Source organism: Cibotium barometz, chromosome 23 (genome assembly GCF_041138505.1).
Source record: "Cibotium barometz isolate CiBa-2024 chromosome 23, ASM4113850v1, whole genome shotgun sequence".
In the NCBI taxonomy this organism is placed as follows: Eukaryota; Viridiplantae; Streptophyta; class Polypodiopsida; order Cyatheales; family Cibotiaceae; genus Cibotium; species Cibotium barometz.
The window spans coordinates 36,962,066-36,967,884 of NC_141068.1; positions in this window are offsets into that span (position 1 = coordinate 36,962,066).

The window sequence follows — 5,819 nt, forward strand, 5'->3', positions numbered from 1 at the left end:
GGTGGAGTCGCCTTTGGTTGCAGAGTGCACCTTTCAGAGAATTCGGGTAATGGCCGCCGCTTCTCGGAAGTGGCATATTGACCCCCCGACCCTGCTGATGTGCTCTCGAATTAGCGCATATGGGCATATGCAGCGCGCCCCTTGGCCCGGCTACAGTGGGACCCCAGGGAGTACGAGTGGCATGATCCTTATGCATCCCTTGAGGCCACAGAGATTACCTTTTTCCAGTATACTGTTCGGCTGGGGTGGCATATTTTGACGGTGAGGAGGACGATCTCTCCAGCGGCGGCGGCAGCAGGGCATTGGTGGCTATCAGGGACTCTCACAGGAGTTCTTGGAGGATTTTTGGGCTCGGCTCTGGGCTAGTCGACAGGCCCGCAAGATCTCGACTTTTCAGTGGCCCACAGGGGCTCAGCAGTTGGCACTTGGCTTGTTTACAGCGGTCTTCCGGCGGCCTGCGTCCGATGCGGCCACCCTATGGAGACACAGAGACATTGCCTTTGGGATTGCCCTCAGGCGTAGCAGATTTGGCTGCGGATGCTGCGTATTCTGGCCCCCCTCTCTCCACAGGGTATGTTTACGTGGGGTGCCGCTGCTTGGTCGACTTCGTCAGGGCCTGCTATGGGCTATGAGATGGAGCAGGACAGTCAGGCCATTAGATTCATTAGGGGCCAACCTTGCCTGGTTCTGGCATCGAATTTCTCGTCCGCCAGCTGGACACAAGAGAGGGATTTACGATGGGAGCTCCTCAGCAGCCTCACCATCTGGTTTACCTGGAGGGCCCGGTGTTTCACGGCCTTCGAGGGGAGACTGGAGCCACCAGCAGAGACTGTATGAGGGATTTGGCAGGACTTGATCCACACCCTGTGAGGACAGTATGACCGCATCCGGGCGACTCGGATGAGGCGATCTTGCGGCGCCAGGCCTTTCACACCACCTGGCGCAGCGGCCCCTTCTATACCTTACACACGGGATCCCCCCGTTGGCATTACAGGCCACCTGTTTGGCTTTTCCCCTCCCCTATTGTACGATTTAGTCCCTCAGTCCTTTGTACTGATGCTTGTATTTTGCAGCACCTAGGGAGAGTCTCCCGGGCTGCCCATTCACTGCTCTGTTTCTCTTATGAGCAGGAGAGATCTTTTGTAGCCCTACGGGCGTTTTTATATAACTAATGAAAGGATCATTTCTCGAAAAAAAAATAACAGGTCACTTTCCATTTGGGAACCCCTTAAAAGCTTGGCTACACATGGGAATAAGCTATTCACATGTTCTCATGTTACCATCTTCACATAACACCTAAGAATATTTTTTATGCCTGACAAGGATAATTTTTTAGGCCCTTCTGAAAGCTTTGTGAATATAACATGTGATCACAAGATTTTTTGTGTTATTAACATGTTCACATGTTCTTGTTTACGTCAGTGAAATCCCTGGTCCCCATCAGAGCAAGTTTGGGTTAGTAATTAGCACCTAGAGTGCGGATATTTCAAGTCTCTTGGTGCTTAAGAGGCCATGGAAAATCCAGGTCTTCCCCATACCAGCGTACCCAAACATGCTCCGATGGGGACCAAACTTTGCAAGCATGTGGGGGGGTACCAACCTCCACATGCTTGCAAAGTTCGGTCAAAATCAGAGCATGTTTGGGTTAGTAACTATTGCCTGGGGTGGATTTTTATAGTCTCTTGGTGCCTTAGAGGCCATGGGAAATCCGGGTGTTCCCCATAGCATCGTTTCCAAACATGCTCCTATGGGGACCAAACTTTGCAAAAGCATGTGGGGGGGTTCACCCCCATATGCTTGCAAAGTTTGGTTATGAACAGAGCATGTTTGGGTGAGTAATTAGCGCCTGGTGCGTCAAGTCTCTTGGTGCTTAAGAGACCATGGAAAATCCGGGTCTTCCCCATACCATCGTACCCAAACATGCTCCGATGGGGACCAAACTTTGCAAGCATGTGGCGGGACCCACCCCCACATGCTTGGAAAGTTTGTTCACAATCAAAGCATGTTTGGGTTAGAAATTAGCGCCCGGTGTGAGGATTTTTCAAGTCTCTTGGTGCCTAAGAGCCCATGGAAAATCCAGGTCTTCCTCCTACGATCGTTTCCAAACATGCTCCTATGGGGACCAAACTTTGCAAACATGTGGGAGGGGGGTGCCCACCCCCACATGCTTCCAAAGTTTGGTCCCCATCGGAGCATGTTTGGGTTAGCAATTAGCGTCCGGTGTACGGATTTTTCGAGTCTCTTGGTGCTTAAGTGGCCATGGAAAATCCGGGTCTTCCACATACCATCATACCTAAACATGCTCCAATGGGAACCAAACTTTGCAAACATGTGGGGGAACGAGCCCCTACATGCTTGCAAAGTTTATTCACAAATCCGAGCATGTTTGGGTTAGTAATTAGCGCCCAATGTGCGGATTCTTCATGTCTGTTAGTGCCTAAGAGGCCATGGAAATCCGGGTGTTCCCCATACCATCGTTTCCAAACATGCTCCAATGCGGAGGAAACTTTGCAACCATGTGGGGGGGCCCACCCCCACACGCTTGCAAGGTTTGGAGCATGTTTGGGTTAGTAATTAGCCCCCACTGTGGATTTTTCAAGTCTCTTGGTGTTTAAGAGGCCATGGAAAATCCGGGTCTTTCCCATACCATCGTACCTAAACAAGCTCCTATGGGGACCAAACTTTGCACAAGCATGTGGGGGGATCCCACCCCCATATACTTGCAAAGTTCGGTACTCATCAGAGCAGATTTGGTTTAGTAATTAGAGCCCAGTGCGGATTTCTCAAGTCTCTTGTTGGTGCTTAAGAGGCCATGGAAAATCCGGTTCTTCCCCATACCATTGTATCCAAACATGCTCCGATGGGGACCAAACTTTGCCAGCGTGTGGGGGGCCCACACCCACATGCTTGCAAAGTTTGGTCATGATTAGAGCATGTTTGGGTTAGTAATTAGCGCCCGGTGCGGATTCTTCAAGTCTCTTCGTGCTTAAGAGGCCATGGAAAATCCGGGTCTTCCACACACGACGTACCCAAACATGCTCCGATGGGGACCAAACTTTGCAAACATGCCCACCCCCACATGCTTTGCAAAGTCTGGTCCCCATCGGAGCATGTTTGGGTTAGTAAATAGTGCCCAATGCGGATTTTAAAAGTCTCCTTGTGCTTAAGAGGATATGGAAAATCCATGTCTTCCACATACCATCGTACCCAAACATGCTCCGATGGGGACCAAAATTTGTAAGCATTGGGGGGCGTCCCACCCCGACATGCTTGCAAAGTTTTGTCCCCATTGGAGCATCTTTGGGTTAGTAATTAGCACCCAGTGCAGATTTTTCAAGTCTCTTGATGCTTAACAGGCCAACGGGTCTTCCCCATACCATCGTACCCAAACATGCTTCGCGATGGGGACCAGACTTTACAAGCATGTGGGGGGTACCCACCCCCACATGCTTGCAAAGTTAGGTCACAATTGGAGCATGTTTGGGTTAGTAACTAGTGCCCGGTGCGGATTTTTATAGTGTCTTAGTGCCTAAAAGGCGATGGAAAATCCGGGTCCTTCCCATACCATCATTTTCCAAACATGCTCCTATGGGGACCACACTTTACAAGCATGTGGAGGGGCCCACCCCCAAAAACTTCCAAAGTTTTGTACTCATCGAAGCATGTTTGGGTTAGTAATTAGTGCCCGGTGCGGATTTTTCAAGTCGCTTAGTGCTTATTTAAGAGGCCATGGAAAATCTCGTTCTTTCCCATACCAGCATACCCCAACATGCTTCGATGTTAGGGACCAAACTTTGCAAGCATGTGGTGAGGCCCACCCCCACATGCTTGCAAAGTTTGGTCATGATAGGAGCATGTTTGGGTTAGTGATTAGTGCCCAGTTTAGATTTTTCAAGTCTCTTGGAACTTAAGAGGCCTTGGAAAATCCGAGTCTTCCCCATACCAACGTACCCAAACATGCTCCGATGAGGACCAAACTTTGCAAGCATGTGGCGGGGCCAACCTCAACATGCTTGCAAAGTCTGGTCCCCCATCGGAGCATGTTTGGGTTAGTAATTAGCGCCCAGTGCAAATTTTTAAAGTCTCTTGGTGCTTACGAGGATATAAAAAATTCGGGTCTTCTAATACCATCGTACCCAAACATGCTCCGATAGGGACCAAACTTTTCAAGCATGTGGGGGAGTCTTAGCCCCACATGCAAAGTTTGGTCCCCAACCATCGGAGCATGTTTGGGTTAGTAATTAGTGCCCAGTGCGGATATTTCAAGTCTCTTGGTGCTTAAGAGGCCATGAAAAATCTGGGTCTTCCCCATACCATGAAAAATCTGGGTCTTCCCCATACCAGCGTACCCAAACATGCTCCGATGGGGACCAAACTTTGCAAGCATGTTGGGGGTACCACCTCCACATGCTTGCAAAGTTCGGTCAAAATCGGCGCATGTTTGGGTTAGTAACTAGTGCGCCTGCTGCGGATTTTTATAGTCTCTTGGTGCCTAAGAGGCCATGGAAAATCCAGGTGTTAGCCATAGCATCGTTTCCAAACATGCTCCTATGGGGACCAAACTTTGCAAGCATGTGGGGGGGTTCACCCCCACATGCTTGCAAAGTTTGGTCATGATCTAACCATGTTTGGGTAAGTAATTAGCGCCCAGTGCGGATTTTTAAAGTCTCTTGGTGCTTAAGAGGCCATGGAAATTCCGGGTCTTCCCCATACCATCGTACCCAAACATGCTCCAATGGGGACCAAACTTTGCAAGCATGTGGCGGGGCCCACCCCCACATGCTTGGAAAGTTTGGTCATAATCAAAGCATGTTTGGGTTAGAAATTAGCGTCCGGGGTGTGCAGATTTTTCAAGTCTTTTGGTGCCTAAGAGGCCATGGAAAATCTAGGTCTTCCTAATCGTACGATCGTTTCCAAACATGCTCCTATGGGGACCAAACTTTGCAAACATGTGGGAGGGGGGTACCCAACTCCACATGCTTGCAAAGTTTGGTCCCCATCGGAGCATGTTCGGGTTAGTTAATTAGTGCCCACCGGTGTATGGATTTTTCAAGTCTCTTGGTGCTTAAGAGGCCACAGAAAATCCGGGTCTACCATCGTACCCAAACATGCTCCGATGGTGGGGACCAAACTCTGTAAGCATGTGGCGGGTCCCACCCCCACATGCTTGGAAAGTTTGCTCACAATCAAAGCATGTTTGGGTTAAACATTTGCGCCCGGTGTGTGGATTTTGCAAGTGTGGTGGGGCCCACCCCCACATGCTTGGAAAGTTTTGTCAGAATCAAAGCATGTTTGGGTTAGAAATTAGCGCCCGGTGTGCGGATTTTTCAAGTCTCTTGGTGCCTAAGAGGCCATGGAGAATCCGGGTCTTCCTCGTCGTACGATCATTTCCAAACATGCTCCTATGGGGACCAAACTTTGCAAGCATGTGGGAGGGGGGTTCCCACCCCCACATGCTTGCAAAGTTCCCCATCAGAGCATGTAAGGGTTTAAGTTAATTAGTGCCCAGTGTATGGATTTTTCAAGTCTCTTGGTGCTTAACAGGGCATGGAAAATTGGGGTCTTTCCCATACCATCAACCTAAACATGCTCCAATGGAACCAAGCAAGCATGTGGGGGAACCAACCCCCCACATGCTTGCAAAGCTTGGTCACAATAATCGGAGCATGTTTGGGTTAGTAATTAGCACCCGTTGTGCGGATTTTTCATGTCTCTTGGTGCCTAAGAGGCCATGGAAATCCGGGTGTTCCCCATACCATCGTTTCCAAACATGCTCCAATGGGAAGAAAACTTTGCTACCATGTGGGGGGGCCCACCCC